The sequence below is a fragment of the Planococcus citri genome, chromosome 4, assembly GCF_950023065.1.
Source record: "Planococcus citri chromosome 4, ihPlaCitr1.1, whole genome shotgun sequence".
NCBI lineage: Eukaryota > Metazoa > Arthropoda > Insecta > Hemiptera > Pseudococcidae > Planococcus > Planococcus citri.
In genome coordinates, this window is record NC_088680.1 from 48,891,309 (window position 1) to 48,912,982 (window position 21,674).

Here is a 21,674-nt window from a genome sequence, read left to right on the forward strand (position 1 = left end):
TCTATAAAATTTAAAGGAATTTTTTCAGAAATCATCTCCTTTCCTTCCTTTCTACCTTAAAAAAAAAATTGGACCAACTTTGAAAAAACAACTGAATATTCAAGAACTTCAAGATGCAGAAATTATGTAAATGCGTTAGCGTTTGGTCCTCAGGGACACTAAAATTACTTAAATAGGTTCCTAAATTCGAAGACTAATTTTTTTTTGAAAAATATACCTTTTCAAATTTTGAAAAATGAGAAAGCATTTTGATTGAATTTCAAGAAAAAATACTTTGAACGTTATTTCATTTCTGAAAAATTCTTCATTTTTATTTCATTTTTTGATAAAATTAAATTTTCCATTTTTTTTGTACTGTTTAAAGACTGACATCTGAAAGAAAAAAAGTGATATGAACGAAAAAAGAAACTGAAAAACGAATGAAAAATGAAAAAAAGGAATGAAAAACGGAATCTGATTTAGACTGTTTTCCCATCATTCAAACATGTTGCTTAGTATCAAAAAAAAAAAAAAAAACAGGGTTAAAGTCGGTAAGTATAGTGTTTTTTTTATAATAAGTATTTTGAAAAAAAAAATTTGCAAGGGTCATATTAAATTACCTAGTGGAATACGATTTTTTTTCAAAAAGTTGAAAGAAATACTGGTAGAATCAGGCAGTACAGTCTTTGACCCATTTGGAGGTGTTTTTTTTAGTGATTTCGAAAGTGTTATAAAAAATGTTATTCTAAGCAAACTTCAATTCATTTTGTCTGTGATAATGATATTCATTCCTTCATCTTCTTCACCATATTGAAAAATAAACCGTTTAATTTTACTTTTATTTTCAAAATATTACCTACGTCAAAGTCTGAGTCCAGATTATAATATTTTTTCAATCGAAATTCTCTAAAACTATGCCTACTCATGCCTCAAAAATTAATATTTTTATCTAATCAACTGGAACACTCTTCTTTCCATAAAAAATTCTACATTTTTTATTACCTACCTACTTAGTGAACTTTACCAATTCGTTAAAAATTTCACTTTGGGCAAATTTAAAATAATTACACGTGTATCAGCTTTCCCAGCCAACGTTTTTCATCTTGAAAAGAAAAAATTCCAACATCAAAAAAAGTATACCTAAATCGTTGAATTACTTGACCTCCTTTTCCATAAAAAATTCTCGATTCTCTACTGATCTATTACACCTCGTATTAAAAACCTCGACCACTTCCATCACAACCCACTCGCTCGCCAACCCGAACGCAGCCACCCTGTACACATAATTATACTTCATCAGCTACGACCAACGAAAAAAAAAAAAAGAAGAAGAAAGAAGCCCTCCTGTCGTGTTATTTACTCTACCTCATAACGATTAATACGTATCTGAATTTTACGAAACGATTAATGAGCTCATTTTTTACGGGCGTCAGGTTATACTTCAACGTTCAACTTGGGCGTTCGATATTTAAAAACCGGGGAGAATTTCAAATTTAACTTTAAGAAGCTTATTTTTTCCCTTATTTTCGATATCGTCGAAAGCTATTCATTTCTTAAACTTTTAAACGAATTCTCAACGAATCGAATGTTTTGGATTGAATTTCGGACGATTAAAATATTTTTCCAGCGAAATTAAATTATACGTCATGAAGTTGACACGGTGAATATTTTCAAATCAAAACTTATTCGCGTTCATTTGCTAATACCTGCGAGATTTCAAATAACACTATGTTTGGAAATTCAATTCCGAAGTGTAGCGGTAAAGTTTTTCCAAAATGTTGTGAATATTTACGTATTTTTCTTCAAATCGTTTTCTGATAGCGAGGTGGAAAAATATTCTACATGTGGAAACAATGAGACGATTGTTTTTAGGATATATTTTCAGGTTTTGGGATTATTTTTTTTTCAATATCACGTATAGAAAGAAGGATAATCAAAATTGAAAATGAACTCTTAAAATCTCGACATTTTTTTTTTTTACCAAATTCTCAACTCGAGGAAAAAAACAACCGAGCAATCGACCTAGTCCATACCCAAAGTTCATTCATCTCTGCTATTTATAGAAGAAGAAAAAAACCTCCCACCCAGAGCATTTTCAAGAGACCGAATCTAATACGAAATTTAAGCACCACCGAAAATGAATTCGCAACAATCCAAAATTGAAAAGTAAATCACCTAAAAAAGAATCTCATCCGATGCGACTTTCTCATTTAAATCGCGACACCGAAATTATTTCAAGAATGGGGAATGCAAAAGAGTGAAAAAAAAAGGTATCACCAAGATGAAATAGTATTATCAGTTATCGATGTGGAAAAAAATGACGAAAAACAACGAAGCAGGCAGGGCAAAAAACGTGGTATAATTTGAAAAAAATGTACGCTTTTTTATTCACTGGCCTCGTATAAAAGCTACATAATTACAAAGAACATAGACAGATGAAGAGAGCTGGAGGGAGTTATATACGTGAACGTGTGTGCGTGTGTTTTCGATTGCCTAACTTTGACTATTTTCCTTAAGTACTGCCCCTTCAGTGCCAATTCCTTTAATTCCATCAACCCTTTTCCTTATCTAACGACTTAACGTTACCCTGCGCCGTCATTATCCGCAACCGCCACCGTATCCCTCGCCCTCGTCCAGCCTCGTCACCTCCGTTTTCTACGTACATTAAAATAGTTTGTCCATACGTGTGCGGCGGTATTAAAATACACAATTTTATAGAATAGTAATGGAATTTACCCCACGTAAAGCAAACATCACGTTAAGTATTCGATTTTTTTTTCATATTCGCACCGTTCAAGTGCATATAGTACGCGTATCATTGTACACACGAGTCGAGTATGCCATATAATGTTATTGTTCGATGTACATGTTATAATATCGAAATGAGAACGAAAGTTGACGGAGTTTTGTACGCGATATGTACTTATATATGCTAGAACCTGTGTCGAAGCGATATATGAGGGTGAATATATGCATAAGAATTATACCCATACAACATACATCATGTATGAAGTATATGTGCAGCTACAACTGAACTTACGACTGTATAATATTCACCTTTATTCCTACGTTACATGCTTTTTAAACATTTAGTTTTAGTTTTAGCTTCGTAAGCATTTCATTTTCTCAATCGAATCAATTTTTGTTCAAAAAACTGATTGTTTTTTGGTGTGTCAAGCTGCTAAGAGGAGAGAAGGGGAGAGGAGGGTTGAACAAGTAATTAAATCACATTTTGGTTGAAGGTTCTCATTTGACCTTGATGACACTTTTTCCTTTGAGGTTGAAAATTCAAAAAAATTATGAATTGAAATGTTTCCCCCCATTTTAGTTAATATGCCTCATTGCCTCCTAAACAAAACAGTATGTATGTACCTTATGTAAAAAGTTACAAAATTTTAAAAATTCCTAAACATTGAAAAAATACTAATGATTTTTAAGAGACAGGCGGACTTCATTCCGAACATTTTGAGATAAAAATATCGAAAATTGGTTGAAAAATACCGGAGACACGGCGCCTCAAAGTTATAATTTTGAAAAAATGCTTTTTGAGAAAAATCAGTTCAAAGTTTTTTTGCGTTTCCGAGCACATATTATTTTTTTACTTCAAAACCAATTTACATATCGATCTGAAATTTTAATATCTGTATCGTGGGTACCATGCGATGCTGTAAAAAAAAATTACGTTATATGGATGGATGGTTCTGATATTATGCAAGGCATGCATAAATTCATTACTCACAAAAGTAGGAAAATGACGCAAGAAATTTGAAAAAAAACGTAAAAATGTGTAAAAAATGATAATTTTACAAAAACTCATGACTTAAAACTGAAATAAGTGAAAAAAATTTTTTACAATTTTTGCCGGCAGCTGTACTCGAACCCGCGACCTCTGACGTGCCAAGCTGTCACCTCAGTCACCCAGCCACCACAAACATTTTTAAAAATGGGTTTTCTAAAGGTATACAACTAATTTTATTGTAAAAGTAACATAAATAACAGGAAAGAGCAGAAAAACATCACCAAAACGTGATTACTGACTTGTGATCCTTTTTAAAAATCTGATATGCGCTTTTATAACACACAATTACGGACGAACTAACCAATATTTTGCGCTGAAAATTTGTAGACAAGTTCTTAGAAGTGTGTTCTTTCAAAATATAACAAAACTTGAAAATCGATATTTGTCATCAAAATTCGATTATTTTACTGTACTGAAAAATATCGTTTTCCGACTTGTGGTCCTATTTCACAGAGCGCATCACATTTTTATCAATGCCATTAAAAATCTGTTTTCCTCTTTAAACAAGATAATATTTTTAAATGTTTACCAAACTTTTAAACACTAAAACAGAAATTTCAATTTTGAAAAATTGGTCAACATAGTTGTAGATGCAAATTTCAAGCATCAAAATTAACATCTACATCTCAAGATGGTATGTTGAGGTATCATAAATAATGAAAAAAAAACAGAAATTTTCATTAACTGTACTTCTTTACTGACAGAATATTCCTACTAAATAACTAATTGGTCACTTTTCCATCATTATGTTGGAAAAAAACATAGTCGATGCAAATGTCGATGTCGACAATTGTTGTATGGGGAGGCAGTCAAGCCAATATAAAACACAGAGAGCAAATCACACGAAGCCCCATGTCTCACCCAAAGAAGATATGGTCAGATGCAGCAGTGAGCAAGACTCTGAAGATAAGGCTCGTAAACACGCTGATTTTCTCAACGTTTCTCTATGCATCAGAAACCTGGACAGTATGTGAAGGAGACAGGAGAAAAATTAACGCGCTCGAGATGTGGTGCTGGAGGAGAATGCTTTGGATCCCATAGATGGTGAAGAGGACTAATTTGTCTGTCCTGGGAGAAATTGGTGTCCAGAAGAGGTTGTTGGCAGTGGTACTCAGCTGAATCCTCAAATACTTTGGACATGTCACAAGGGCAGATGCAATGGTGTCCCTATTCATTCAAGGGAAGGTGGAGGGAGCAAGAGGGTGCGGACACTCTCCCACAAGATGGACAGACTCCATCTGGAAGCCCATTGAACACAGCTTCCCAGCGTGTGTCAGGAGTGTCCAAAACAGAGACCCATGGAGAGAGCTGGTATATCTAGTCACAGAAGCAGTGGCTGCGGCATTTTAGTCACGATTAGGGCAGAAGAACATATTCTTTGGCATATTTTTTTCTGTGCTATTAGGTAGGGAATATCCAACACATCTTTGCGAATCAAGAGATTTTGAGTCGAATAAGCCAATGTTATTTTGCATATTTTAGCATATTTTGACTACCTATATGTACTTAAATTCATGTTTTAACATATTTTTACCTGTTTTAGCGCATATTTCAGCATATTTAATCAATTTTCACAATCCCCCCCCATTTTTAGGGAATATTTTCAAAAATTTTCAAAATTTCACTTATTTGTAATTTTTTGAACACAAATTTTTATTTTTTGTAATTTCTTAAACTCACATTTTTTGAACAGAAAATGTGAACACTGTATAAAAAACGGCGTCAAAATACAATTCACTTTGTTTTCCCCTGTAAAATGATGTGTAGGAAATGATGGAAATATTTTGCCATATTTTGACTTTTTAGGGAATTTTTTGGCATATTTTTGATGGTAAAGCTGTTCAGGGAAGATAAGATACATACTTATTACGTCATTTTGAACCTTTTTGAAATGAAAAATTTTGATCACCTTTTTTTTGTTTTTCAAGTAGGAAAGTAATATATTCCATAGTTCAAAAATTTCAATATGACAACCTTGATAGATTTTGTATTTGGATAATTTTGACCTATTTTTTTTTGAAAAAGTTACCATTTATGCATTTTTTCTTTATTGTGTTTCCCAAGGGGACAAACTCAAACTAAAAAAAGAATGCACAAAAATCTCAAAATGTGCAATTGGGTTACTACAAACCAAGGAATTTGATTTCCAGGTCATATTTCATCATTCATAGACCAACAAGTTTTGAAGACCACTTTCAACATAAGTGAAAAAATATGTTTTTTGAGACCAATTTTTTTCAAAAAAAAAAAAAAAAAAAAGCTCTAAAATGCCGAAACGTATGATTGCGCAATGCGCAGCCACATCTATGGAAATTTTCTTTCTACGCTATATTCCAACTACAAACCTACTTTTTAGGGAACCTTTCCAGGAAAGTGGAAAAAGTGTATTTTTGAGCAGAAATTGGGCAAGTACAACTCTGAGAATTTCCATTTATAAAATAGCATCTAAAATTTCTTACCAGGTTTTGGTTCTCAATAGGTCCAGATAAAAAATAAAAATAAATTTCAACCCAAAAAAACCAATGCCATACAAAAACCTTATAAAAGAAAAAGGTGAAAAAATGCACCGATTGTAAATCTTGGCGACAAAATAAAACGATTTGTAGCCATTGCCATTACCACCTACCTCGTTCTAAAGTATCATAAATCGGTAAATTTTCGTATGTTAAGAAATTTGGTAGGTAAGTAAAAGTAAAACAAAAAAGAAGAAAAAAACAATGGCGAATAATAATGAAAATCTCAGGTTAAAAGGAATTTAAAGATTAAATAGATTTATTGCAACGTTGCTCCGGCTGCAGATTCAATTGGCGAAAGATTTGCAGCTTTTATTCATACTATAGAAGCTCGAACGTTCGGTTCAGAGAAGAGATATCTATACAAAAGTGTATCTGTATATACTCGTACTTGGCGAAATGATTAACAAATAAAACGTTCAATGACACCGGCTTCCCTTTCGTGGTGTGTTTTATACGCGGTTGCTTTGCTACCGCCATCGCCATATACTTTCACATTAGGGGTTAGATAAGGTGATGGAGGTGTTTAACCGGAGATGTGTTCATTATTTTTTGATTAATTTCGGTTTGATGCGTGAGAATTTCTTGTTTGCCTTTAGTTAGCTGTGGTGTGTTTCCAAAGCCCTAACATATCTATCTAGCATACCATACCTACATGAACACAAGATGAGCAATGAGCATTTTGTTTATATATCGAAGTTTTCGTATAGGTATTTCAATGGTTTAAAAAATGAAATTTTATCGCATGTGCTCGTGTTGGTCCATATTTTCAGTTTGATAAATTCGCCTCGACGTGTTTAACGTGTAGTTTTAAACGAGATGACTTGCAGATCCTCATCATCATAGACGACGACGGACGACGTAAAATACCACACATGAATGTGTGTGAGTGTAATTATGATCAGCATGAAAATAGCCACAGAAGTTGTACTATATAGAGCCATATATCTAGTATGTGTTCAGGTTTGCTTCAGTCTTTGAAAAAAAATCTTTTTGAATGATGCCTGCGTCTGTATGTGCTTTGCAGTGTCTGTTCGGTAACCTGCGTATAATGAGTAACATTTCATGCTCACTAACAAAACCTTTCAAAAGTAATAAACAAGATAGGTACTGTAAACATTTACCATAATAATAGATTTTTGAGCATTCGAATATTTAAAGATCGTCTCTTACATGCAAACCAAAGACTAGACACGTATAAGTATGTGCATAAATGAGAAGATGTTGGCATGGACAAGCAGAGGCTATATAGCTACCCTTAGAGATGTATTAAGCCATCTGTCAGGATTCAGTGATTTCACTGGATGAACTTGAAAATTGAAAATGATGTGTACTGGGAAAATAAGACGTATGTACTTACATATTACTACTCCAAATATGAGGAGTAAAAAATGAAAAATTTGAGGCAAAAAAAATTATAACAGAAATTTTTTAATTTTTTTCCTAGGAGGTATTTTGTAAATGAATACCTACAGGTATGATTTCTGTCCAAGAAATGATGTGATGCTTCATTTTATTTCTCAACTTTTTAATGCACTTGGAAATAATTTTGGGCACAGTCACTCTGCCTAAAAAATTCCTGTCTACAAATTTGAAACTGAGTAACATGCACATGAGTTGAAGGCAAAACACCACTATATACCTATAGTTCATGCAACGAATAAAAAGATCGATTAATGTAAAAAGATAGCGAACTAAAAAAAAGTAAAGAAAAAAAGCACGAATAGAGTAAAACTCGTCGAGAATTTACACGATTATCGCAGATTTAAGAAAAACGCGTTCATTGGGAAAAATTTTCCGCAATTTGCAAAAATCAATTTTCTTAATGAAACGTGTCTTAATTACGAGTACGATAATAAACGACGTTCTAGACGGTATCTTTTTTTTTTTTATTGTCGATTTATCTTGAAAAGAGCGTGTAAACAGAAGGCGTAAAGTTTGCGGTGGTGGAAAAATAATTTGTACGTTTGAGAAATTATTTTCACGAACGGTATTTTTTCTTTTCTGTAGGGGAGTAATCGCTTATTTGAACCTACATGCTCACATAATATCACCTTGGCATACGATGTACGATGTACAATGTACATTGTACATACATTACATACATGCACGTAGTACATACATATATTTGCTAGTCACCGCCAGTCGAGCAAAATTTACACGCAGTGTTTAATTTAATCAATACATTGTCTATACAGCAAGCATATGCATGTGTACCTAATAGGTAGAGGTACCTGTGTACCTTATACCTTCATACCTATCAATTTTCTTTATAATACAGACGCGACGACGCGTTTTATTACATATTTAAGAACACGGAAATCGTCTCCATATATGTCGATTTACTTACTTATGCACATAGGTAGGTTTAGGTAGGTACTTTCTATATGGTAAAAATTTCATACATTGGTTTTTTTTCTCATTCTTTTCTCTTGTGGTTTTTTTTTACCTTTTCGCTCTCTTTCTCTCTCGCTATAAAGAACAGCCGCGGCGCATTTAGGAGATTGAATATGTGTAGATAATGTTTTAGTAGGTAGGTAAGGTATATGGTATATGGTTATATGTACTATATGCTTTTTTCTTTGTTACATGGTACAGTACGAGTAAGTATATGAGTGTATGTAAAATGTGCATAGTGATGGTATTGCTTAGTCATCGTTGTATGTAAATTGTTCGTGTATAGTTTCGCCAACTCTATATGCATCAAATAAGAATTACTTATGCTATACGTACGTACTACGTATACCTTTGAAGCGGTGGCGTTGTTACTTGTTACGTGAATGGAAGATAGACGTGTTGCATTGTCGTGTGATGCATTTGACGTTTAGTTTCGAGTTGTTTTTTATTTCGTTCTTTTGAAAAATAAAACGAGACAAAACATATGGAAAAACGCTGCGTTTTGAGGCTCATGTGTGTAGAGTCGATTTCAAATGTCATAGGCTTCATAATAGCACTTAAACTTAGTATGTATTTGATCAATTTGAATTAGGTAATATGTAGAGGACAGATTTAAATTTTCTGAAGCAGGTTTGAGGACGTTCTTTTATTGGAGGCTACTCTCTAAATTTGAAACAGTCAATATCACTGCTTAGCAGTCACGACATTTTGCCTTTTTAAAGCAGTAGTTTTTTTCACTGTTTTGCAGTAAAAAAAACTACTGCTTTAAAAAGGCAAAATGTCGTGACTGCTAAGCAGTCAAATTTGACTGCTTTAAATTTAGAGGTTCAACTTGAAAGTGGGTGCAATAGTTCGAAAGGTCAACTTGAGCATATCAACTGATTTTCAGATTCTTATTTCAAGATTAATTCTGGTCTTGGAAAAAAAATGAGCAATAAAAATGTACCTATACTTACTTACTTATCCACTAGGTAATGGAAAATTGTCAAAAATTTTCCACAAATTGAAAAATCTACTTTTAACAGCTCAAAACTTGGTCTGAGGTATACCTAGATTTCATGCTTTTCCAATAAGGCAATTTCGGGTCAAATAAGTCAATTTAAGGTCCATTGGAGTTCACAAGTTACAATAGATAAGGCTACTCCCAGATGGCGAGCATTGTGCAGCAGTAGGTTAAGACTTCTCCAAAAACAATTTTTTCACAATTTTTTTCAAAAATGTGGCTCCTACATGGAAAATACTACGTATACGAAAACTTGTCATAAAATTTAAAAGTTGAAGAATGTCGATGGCGTACCTAGTTCACCTCGAATTTATCAAATCAAAATTTTACTGAAGAAGTAAGTACCTACTTATACCGAAATTAGATATCGTTACCAGTAGAAAATATCTTCGGGACAAACTGAGATTAAATATCTACCAAAAAAGGGTCAAAAAATAGGCTACGTAACCTGGCCAAATTTCAGGTGCTCAGTTTTATTTTTCGATTCGAAAATTCAAAGGCCCTTTTCAACGAAAATTCAAATTTTCATCACATTAATGTGTATTGCTGAATTTTGTTCATACTTATATATTAAGGTAAAATACCAATCATGGGCCACGTCTTTACAATTAATCACCAAAACATCATTTATGACCCAATTTTGATATATTTAAAAAAAATAATCCTTGCTGGAGCTTCCTCTTTCACTTCAAGGTGTTCACTTGTTCAGTTTTGAAAAAAAGTAATTTTCATTTCCTTAATTCCTATTTGAAATAAGGTCTAAAAAAAAGGCAGTTTTTGAAGAAGTACCGCGTTTAATTTTTTTCACTCTCTGAGACCAGTTATAGTACCCTGAGAACCACATTAAAAAATTTTCATCATCAAAGTTCACAAATATTGAAGTTGAAAAACTACCAGTTGTGGACCCTGGACCGGCCCGCAATTAGTACCTGACAACCCTTTTGAAATTAAAAAATTCATAGAAAAAAAAAATAGCTACCAATTGCGGATCAAACCAATTGCGGACCAAAACTGAATTTCACAATTTGAATGTTTATTCACTGGAACATGAAAATATATGTGGTATGTAACAGAAATACATAAGACTTGGCTTATAATTATCAATTTTGAAAACATGATAGCGATTTCAAGTTTGAACAAAAAGCGCCCAACATAATAAACCTAAAATCCGCAAAAAAGTTTGAATCTGCAAAAAAGTAGTTCTTGGTACTTAGCTTCACACATAGAAACCAAATGTTCGTTGAATATACTCTTTGGATCGATGTAATAATTGAATTAATTAAAAACCCTTGTACAAATTTAACAAAATTTTTGCTGTAAAAATTTTTACTTTCTGATTACAAACACGCCAAGCACAGTTACCCCTGGGTAGCGCTTCGGTAGATATAAGCCTCTAAGAGCTAGAGTATTTTTTCTGACTTACCCCAAATTCTGACTTCCCCCGGTACACCTTATATAAATGTTATGATTTTTTCAATTCAGAAGGAAAGAAGCAGTGCTATTGAGAGCCATATATCGGGCAGGAGCAAAAAATTCGGGTCTCGTTGACATTTTTCACCCCCTCCCCAACTCCATAATAAGTATGTTTTTTTTTACAACTTTAAGGTCGGAAATGAGTACAAAACAGAATTTTCTCAAAGGTTTTGCGTCATGAATGATTCAATTATTTCAAAAAAGTTTATTGGAGACTTCTTCCAAAAAAGATTTTTCAAAAAGAAGTTTTTGAAAAAAAGAAATTTTCTCAAATATGAAAAAAATGAAAACTTTATTTTTGAAAGTTTGAGCTGTCAAAAACAATTTCAAATTTTGTTTCGCGACAAGTAATTTTTTTGAGAAATGTTTTTTTTTGTAGAGAAGTTTTTCACACGAGACTTTTTAAAAGAAAAGTTCAATAGCTTTTGTTCTTCATAATTCTATGAAGTTTCCATTTTCCTTTCAAAAATGAAGCTTTCACTATTTCTTCAAAAATCAAGATTGCTCTCCCCAAAAATGAAGTTTGCTTACTCGTTGTTTCAAAAACAAAATGAGGTTTTAAATTTCATGTTTTAAAGAAATGAAGTTTTTATTTTATTTTCAAAAATAAGAGTTTCATTTCATTTTTAAAAATTGAGATTTTATTTTATTTTCAAAAATATGACAATTGCACTCGTGTTTTCTTTTCGAACAATGTTGACAAACTTTTTTTAAAAAGTACGGGCTCTCTGGAAGACGTTGGCCTGGAGCAAATTGCCTCAAGTCCAGGGCCCTTCTACAAGTGGTTGGCGAGGTTCAATCATGTTCTTATAAAATCCCAATAGAGACCAGTGTATAGGTATGAATTCTATTTAGGAAAATTAACAAATAATTTTTCACATGACCATAAAATCACGTGTGTAATAATTCGACGCTGATCATTAAAAAATAAAATGAAATATAAAAAAAATCGATCAGATTTTTCGAACCTTTCACGACATTCCAACAAATAATGTTCATGATTCTAATCACACAAATTCATTGGGAACTTTGAAATTACGTGCCTAGACTAACTTTTACTTTTAAAAGTAGGTAGGTAATTCAAAAGGCAACATTTCAAAAATTTGATCACAGAGGAATAAGTAAGTACCTAATTGAAACATTGAATTTTTGTGAAGAAAGAGATGTGTTCATTTCTTACTCAAGAAATTGAAAAACAATTTATCATGGATCAAGTTGCAGGAAACAGCCTAAAATTGCATCAGTTAAAAATTCGAAAATCACAATCACAATTTTTTAGAAGAAGAATCGAACCAGGTATCAAAAAATACACTTTTCAGAAATTGTTCTTATAGAATCGAATGTTTTTGAAAAAATAAAAACCTCCAACAGATTTATGACTTTAAAAAGCTTCATTTCAAAATTTATGTCAGAATAAAATTATTCTTGCTGAAGACCCCAAGTACAATTTTTGAGAGTGACGAAATTTCTGATTTTAATGAATGGCGAGCAATTGTTTAAAATCTTTAATGTTTTCAGTGAAGGGGAATTTTTTGGCATTTTGAAAAGAGCATTTATTAGGAAAATGCTCCCCTTTCACCAGAGCAAAAACAGTGTCCTTAATTTTATAAAATCATGAATCGTCAAAAATTATTCAAAAACGCAAATTTTGATAAAAACCTAAGCAAAAAGTAAGAATCCTTTTTTTTTTCTAGAAAAAAATAATGCCAATTGCACCAGTTTTTCAATTTTTTTTTCAAGTGGCTGAAAATTGGCCTTAAAAAAAGTGAAGGCATAAAATGAACTTTGGGTTATTTGAAGCATGCTTTGAGATCATTTAGTTCTTTTTACAAAAAATAATAACTATCGCATAGGTACTTTACTTACCCATGGAAGAATTTATCCAGAAACTATGTTGCCTTACTCATTTTCGATCAATGAATTCATCTTTTACTTCTTTTTGTGAGAAAAACCATGCCAGATATTTTTCTGAATATTGTAGCCTATGTATAGTTGGATAGTGAAGAAAAATTTGATAATAGCCATTTTAGGTAGGTACCTATTCATCAACAGCATATTTACATTTAAATACGTAGAATTCGCAACTTGAAAATTTTCCATCCGAATTTCTTCCTTCATTTATGGAAAAAATTACTTCAAATTTCATTTTGTTTTATTCACAAAAGATAAGACTACACAACTACCTACCTAACAATACGTCGTTATTTTACAATTTACAAAACACCATTTTTCCAATGCTAAATTGCGAATTTTGCTCAATATAAGGTAAGAAAATAGTTCATTTTCATTATAACCTTGACAGTTTTAAATTTTAATATTCTTTCATCAGCATTGAAAATCAGTTATCCAGATCCTTTTCAATTTTAAAACTCGAGTAAGTTTTGGTACACTTCGTACCTTTTTTCTCTTTTTCTTACCTCACTCGACTAATTTTCTGCGTTTCTGAGTAAATCCATCGAGAGACTGGAAATTTCAATTTAATGTTCCTTTTTTTAGGCTAGAAAATTCATCAAGTCTGGCGAAACTTGATTCACGCAGAAATTTTGCTCGTATTAGAATACCAAATAAGTTTCGCATAAATTTTCGGCGCATGGAGCGTTTAGGAGGAAAAAAATTGTCGAATTTATTCGTTCGAAGAGATGAATTTTTTTTTCGCAAGTTGTCAAAGAAAACGAATCAAAGTACAAAGTTTTTTGATCTATTATTTTACATGATATTTTTTTTTTTTTCATTTACAACGAATACTTACTCGAGTATAGAATTTAAGAATTTTTTGAAAGAATTTTCTATAAAGAACTGATTAAATTTACGTACATTTTTTCGGGACGGAGAGGGATAAAATACAAAATATTTAGTAAAGGTAATTTCATAAGACGAGATATATTAGCGTAGATAATTTTAAACAACACAGTAGCTATACCTACATCGCTTCAAACGACGAGAGAAAAAAAACAAGAGATGCCATAGGTATAGGTATAATAGGTAAATTCCATATTTCACATTTACATCGCAAATAAAAACTTCTAAAATGCTAATGTAAACATGAAATTTTAACACTTTAATTAACGTCTAATTTAAAACGCAACTCGAAATATAAATTTGAGCGCGTAAATACGCCAGCTCGACGCGAACCACTTATCGGGCTCGGGCAACAAGGAAAACAAATTCTTCGCTCCTCGTATGAAAATCTCGCAAAATTAAAAATTCCTTTCTCGATAAGCACGATAAAAGAAAAAGAAGCGAAAAAAAATTACGAATTTTCTTACGTTATATAAGTACGTACAAACAAATAATAGACGATCACCTATATTGTGTACAATACTTTGTAGCATATAATACCTAACGTAAAACGTTGAAATTCGCAATTATTTACTAATTTTAAAAGAAATTCCTAATGTTGTTTTTATCCAATTAAGTAAAGATAAAACAGCGTTTTGAAAACTTAACGCACTTCAAAAATAATACAACCCTTAAAACTTTATACAAAGCTTAAACAACGCTAGAACAGACAGTGTAAGTCTATAAAGAGACTGTATTATGGACGTTGTTTACAAGTTGCAACAAGTTGTTACCGTTCTTTTAACACTATTTACGATCGAATTAACAAAAACTTCTCAACAATTACTAGACCCACATTTTCATGAGCTTGAAATTTAAAATTATCTTCATTTAATGTTAATTACCGACGTTTAGGATTTTAAAGACGTGAAATTTTACAAATAAACATAATCTTAAAGGATGCAAGAAAATTTATTAAATTCCACCTCGAACCCTCATCATCACTATACTGTACCACTTTTGATTTCACGCCACTGGTTGGTTGGTTGGTGGTGCTAGAAGGTATATCCAGAGCATTTTTTTAATACTTTCATTGGCTGAAAATTCTTTCGTGTTTTAAATTTTTAATAAATTAAAATCTTATGCAGATTTCGGTCTTTAAGTCAAAGAAATGGTGCAAATTATTCCAGCGATAATTTTCATCAAATGGTAACACTTCACAATAAATATCATTCGCGTTTCGCGAATAATTTAAAATGGAAATTTACCCGTATCAATTTTCGCAAAGAAACCCTTTCAAAGCTTTTCAAATAAAGTAGAATCGTTAGGTGCTCCTTTCATTTACAATATATCCATTTTTTTTTTTTTTTTCAAATAAAAAATAATACGTTGGTGCTGCCAACTTATTTTCTTTCTTTCTTTCTAAAGATGTCTTGGAGCTTTGGAACGACTGACTGCTTCGAATCAATGGAAAAAATAGCGAATTTTAGCTCAAATCTAGTCATAGTAACACTTCCTCGAGAAAGCTGTTTAGGTTGAAGCCAAGTTTTGGAAAAGTGAGTTGATAATTATTTGTAATACCTAATTATAATTACGTAGAATTTGGCCATAAGAAATGACGTTGTAATTTAAGATTTACCTTACGAACTTTTTTTTTCAGAATTTGAAACAATTGAATGCAATGCAGATCATCCTTCCTCCCCCCTCTCTCATATTTACGGGTAGATTGAAATAAATAACAACATTAAATTATTCGCAATTTGAAGTTATTTAGCAAAAATTTACTTGATTGAAAAAAAAATTAACATACTCGTAGGTATTCGTTCGGCTATTTTCAAGATTTTTTATAAGTAGGTAATAATATGAATTTATTTTGATTTGTTTGAAAATTTGGATTAATTCGGAAAAATTTGGAATGAAAACAGTTTTACCTAAAAACTGATATTTTTCATTACATTTTTTATTGCATACAAATCAGAATTTTAAATTTGCTGAAAAGTTTTTTTATGCTACTGTTTCTCCTTCACCTCAACCTTTTTTATGTCAACATCTTTCAAATCGAAATAGGCACTGAAAAAATTGCAGACGAAAACAGAACTTTTCCAAGAAGACCAGTAAGTACTTATCTCTGCTTATCTATAAAAATCATTCGTAGATTTTGACTCAAAGTGTGATTTTGAATTAAAATCATGGAATTTTAAATTTGGATTATTTTTCTCATTATCTAAGAACAGAAAAATAACGCAGAATAAGATCAATGAACTCAAAAACCAAAAAATAGATGAAATGACAATTTTTTCATAAATTATCAAATTTTCACCCGAGGATATAAAATTTTCCATTTTCTCACCTGAAATATAAATTCTTCCAGCTAAAAATTCAATTTTCTCGATCTTTAAACCCAGGCAGGTAGAAAGAATTTTATTTTCTTCGTTGATATAAAATACAATGAATCTGTTTCACTCTTGATTACCTGAATTTCAAGCATTATACATATGTAAAATCATGATCACAAGATGATCCCGTTAAAAAGATCAATGACCTTTCAGACCCTTGGAGTCGGAATAAAATTTTCAGAACATATCTAGTGGGCTTGAACAATTCTTTTGGGAAATGGAGGAATAAATTCACAATTTTTGACACAATTTCCAAACCAAAAAAACTTGAACAGATGGCCACTCTGGTGGCTTATGAGATTCCCCTTATCAGCCTAATTTTTGAGTTCTCGTTAGACCCAAAATTCATTCATAGTTGGACGAACTCTTTGTGAAGGTAAATCAACTTATCAGTCGATTCAATTCATTTCGAACTCTCGAAGAGAGTTCACCGACGAGAGTTGGGCAAACTCTTTTTGAAAATGAATCAACTCTTCAGTCGATTCAACTCATTTAGAAAAGAGTTCAAACTTGATTCTTTAAAAAATGTTTTTACAAATGAACCCAACTCTGATTCGATAACTCATCCTTCTAAAGAGTTCGATTTTCTTTGTGAATTTTTTTTTTAATTCCAATTTTTTACCTACTTTTTCTAATTGTTTCAAAATTCTGATAATGTTTTTCGAAATTTAATTTTTTCTTAGTAGGAGCCTTAGAAATTGTACGAGTATAAAAGTTTTCGTCAACTTGACCTTTTATATCGAGTGCATCTTTAGATTTGGACGACTTCATAAAGAAATAGATTTTTTTATTATCAACATTTTTCAAATTTATTCAATAATTTTTTGAAATTCCAGGGCTCTCGTACTAATTTTTCCAAAAAAAGTGACTTTGGTAATCTAAAAAGCTCAAAAAAGTAACCAAAAAGTAACCAAAAAAGTGACAAAACATGGGCAATACATTTTGATGCAGAAAAAAATCACCAAAAAAACCAGAACTTTTCGATTTTAATCAAAATCTAAAAATGAAACTCGATAGAAACTTGTTTAATTTCAGAAAAAAGCAGGACATTTTGGCAATTACTGACGAAACCATCCTCCCAATTCTTGCCAAAAAAGTTGAACTACAAAATATTTTGCATTTTTTTTATTGAAAAAAAACACGATTTTGTTGGCAATTTTGGGCCAAAAATTGAGAATTTTCGCAATTTCTGGCAATAAATATGAGACTTTTGACAAGTTCAGCAAAAGAAAAGTTTTTTTTTCAGCAATTTTTGGCGAAAAAACGACAAATTAGAACAGTTATTGGAAAAGTGTGAGAGTTTTTGTATGCAAAAAACAACACAATTTTTTGCCAAAAAAAAAGAAAGAAAATTCTTGACAATTTAGGCTAAAAGCGAGACTTTCTGATAATTTCGGCAAAAGGCAAGGTTTTTTTTAGCCATTTTTAGCAAAAAAGCCAACCATTTTAGCAAGTTTGCGAAAAAGCGAGATTTTTTAAATGCAGGACTTCAACAATTTTTGCTAAAAAGCAAGACTTTTTGAGAATTTGTCAATTTTTGACAAAAGCGACCTGCGAAAAAATTGCCTGAGAGCAAAGCGAAGGTAAATTTTTTCATTATGAGAAATGGAAAAATCTGTCTGACGTAACTTTTCACAAAATTCCCTGACTTTTGAGTAAAAAATGCTGTAAATTCCAAAATTCCCTGACTTTTTCCTGACTTTTCCACACCGACCAAATTCCTTGACTTTTCCAGGTTTTCCAGCCTTGTTGACACCCTGAATAAGTATCATTTTTATTCTTCAACAAGCAACTTGAAATATCGACAGATCGCAAAGGTTGGATTTTTCATTAACTTCATGACGTCATTTTTCCTTAGAAAGTTCAATTTTATTCAGCAGGTTAAAATATCCCACTTTACAGGTATCACACATTTGACGATTTTTTTTGTTCGGAATTTTGAAAATTTGATCAAAATTATTGTTAAAAAGGAGAAGAAGTTTTTTTCTCACTTCATCCTAATGCCCGATTTGAAAAATTTTCTTTACTAGAATAAATTCAAAATAATGAAAAAATTATTACCGGGTAAATTAATATTAATCACAAATTAATAATAAACAATACTCATTACGTAATTAAAAATGTTTTTTTTTTCAATTCTGATAAGTTTTTTTGCCTCAAAAAACTTTTTTCCTATTGTGGATTTGACTTTTTCATTTTGTTGATGAATCCTATACCTGTTTCCATTTCGACTCAAGAGATGAATAATGAAACATGGTCCCTGGATTCAGCAGTAATTTACCACTCGGAACTTGAAAGTTGAATTTAATTGCAAATAGGTACCTAGGTCTATGGCATACTGAAAATGCTAAAAGTCAAGATACTGGATGTCTTTAAAAATTGATGTTTTTTCCCCTTCAGGCAGACATGAAATTTTATTTGGGTTTCTTGTGACTCTGTGACTCGACATCACAAGGGAGGAGGAGTGCAGGGTATTTTCATTTCGAAATATGAGAAATTTAAAAAAATAGTTATTTGAGGAGCATGGGGCGATCCAGTGAAGTCAGTTAGCCAAAAATTACCATATTCGACTGTCGACCCAAAAAAACAATTTAAAAGTTTAATTTAGAAATAATTTTTTTTTTTGAAGAATGAATACAACTTTTTCCAAAACAATTTATAAATTCAATTTCCAAACAAATTTCTACTTTTATGAAAAAAATTCCTGGCGAAACCACCACAGGAAGAAACATTCAAATTCTATTCTCTATCTTGTGATACCCTGTGATCATAATTCATACCCTGCTCGTATTTATGGTTTAAATTGATCTGTATTAAAAAAAATTTTGAATGTTTCTGGAACTGGTCATTCGATTGATACAGCTTTCAAAAAGCCTCCCAGAAAAATATGTAAAATCAAAACAAACCACCCCATCGAGAACTGAGATAGGCAAACAATCTCAAAAAACGATCACATGAAAAGCAAAATCGAAACACTTGAAACAGTATGATCAGAATATATGGATTCTATTACCTGCGCAATCCTTCAAATATGTAAATCCACGAGGTATTCCAAAAGGTGACACATTCTTGAAAAAATTATCATATCACCACTAACGAACTACCGGCGTTGAAAAGAAACAAAAAGAAAAAATGATAATATACTCGTAGTAATTTCGAAACTCCACAACAAAATATCGATCTATCGAAAAAAAAAACAACTAAAATTCTCAAACCGAAATTATTTATCAAAAACTACACAAAAAAGTGATAAAAAATTATGTAAAAATTCTACACGATGATTTAAGGGAAAAAAACGAAAACAAAAAACAGAAAAATGATAAAAACTGGTTAAAATAAATACGCATGCGTAGTACGCGGGATAAAATTCAAAACGACGAAACGTACACGCGCCCAAAGAGATTTACGTACCGGCACTGCATAATACATTTACGCGAGCATGATCTATAACTCAGAAATGGATGAGATTTCTTCCTATTTTCTTTTCAGTCATATTCCGTACGTAGTTTTTTTTGTGTCGTCCGAACCTCCTCCTCTGAGCTATTCTTTTTCTTTTTTGTTTCGCTATATTTTAATACGCCTACTACAAACGATTCTTTTTCATGTTTTACCTATGCCTCTTTCTGTTGCAATACACCGTGACCTTCGGATGGCTGCTGCTTTACCCTCCTCCTTAACGATCCCTCTCTGCACACCTCGGACGTACCAAACGGTAACCACTGCCTGCATGCCTAACTAAATGACGTGAGTTAATTTCCATTGTGTTTATTTTATAACTAAATTTATGCCGGTTGCGTGCGTGCATATATGAATACATCATTACATACGTACTTACATATACACTCGCACGCTCATATAGTCGATGAGCGCTGCACAGGGTCACTGCAAAAGGTGGACGACATTATTGATAAATAAACGTCTTAAAATAGCCGAAGGCTTATTAAATATACCTACTTTAAATATATGCTAATCAGCTTCTTTTTTTTTACTCTCAGTTCTCTCTCACTCTCCAGTCTAGGAATGTAATTAAGAGATGATTTTTTTTTCATTTTGCTCCTTTTTTCACATCTCGAGACTCAAATACGTATACGGTCGCAAATTACTTATATGTTTCTGTTTCAACTGCTGAGCTGCGGATTGCGCTTGAAATTATCGAAGGTTAAGGTTTATCTGTAATATTTCTTGTCGTATAGTACATACAGGTAACCTAAATCATAATAATATTTTATCGCATTCGTCGTTGATTTTAGTTCACAGCATCCAATTCGAAAAAAAAATGAAGAAAGTCAATTACTCGACGTATTTCATAAGGGATGAAATCCTTCAAGAAATTGAAGAATTGCGTAAATGGAATCCATTCGAGTACTAAATTTACCAATACTGGCCATCGGTACGTCAAATAATAAAGTAGAGCCATGATTGCGATAAAAAGTCAAAGCGAAAACGTCGGAGTTCCCCCGCACCAGCCGTCCCGTTCACTTTCGATTGCATTTTTGCGGCGTTTGGGTATGCAATTTTTTAAACGCGACCGGATCACAACGTTGGTAACTCGACTTTTCCCCGAATGAAAACGTTCGAGGATTAATCGAGATGTTGGGATATTTTTTGAAGTCGTTTTTCATCACGCTGTTGCTTGATGTTTGGCATTTCGAGTATGATGGTGAGAGATTTGATATTACAAAATAATCACAAAAATTTACAGTTAACTAATTTTTCAATTTTTGCTAATTTTTGAAAATAGTGTGAACAGCCCACCAATAGATAAAATAGAAAATCTTCAGAAAAAAATCTGAAAATCACCAAAATCGATTCCCACTTTTGTAGTGATTCCTGAATGTCAGAGAAAAGTCAAATTTTGTTGAAGTCCCAAGATTGATTTGCAAATAGTCACAATCAATTCAATTTTTCAAGGATCAACTTTTAGAACTATAAAAGTGTTGATTAATTTATATGTATTTCAGAAATGGAGAATTTTGGATTTTTTTTCAACACAAAATCCTCAACTTGTAAAAAAACATTAAATTTTCAATTAATGAGGTTGATTACAGTGCCCTCTGAAGTTCTATAGCAATTCCAATTGCTACACTGAAGGAAAAAACAACTCTTATTGGAGATTTCAGATCAATTCGAGAATGGTCAAAATGAATAGGGGAAGGGGAACAATTTCAGCACATAAATCAATATTTACATTCGTATTTCGAGATTTTCTTTTAAAACGTTACCAAAAAAGTCAACTTCGGAAACTCAGAATTAGGTAGGTGTTGAAGTGAGCAATATCTCAGCTTGTTGAATTTTTCCAAATAGTAAATTTTCGAACGTAAAATAATGTTAGTGGA

The 21,674-nt window shown here is 32.0% G+C and overlaps 1 protein-coding gene across 1 annotated transcript in view; it reads right to left on the reverse strand.

The window, feature by feature from the left end:
- Nucleotides 1-20,009, reverse strand: part of lov (jim lovell) — a 114,405-nt gene extending 94,396 nt beyond the window's left edge. The window contains exon 1 of the mRNA XM_065360815.1: nucleotides 19,352-20,009. The gene's annotated coding sequence lies outside the window, so the exon portion shown is untranslated. The remainder of the gene's footprint in view (nucleotides 1-19,351) is intronic.
- Between the last annotated feature and the right edge of the window lie 1,665 nt (nucleotides 20,010-21,674).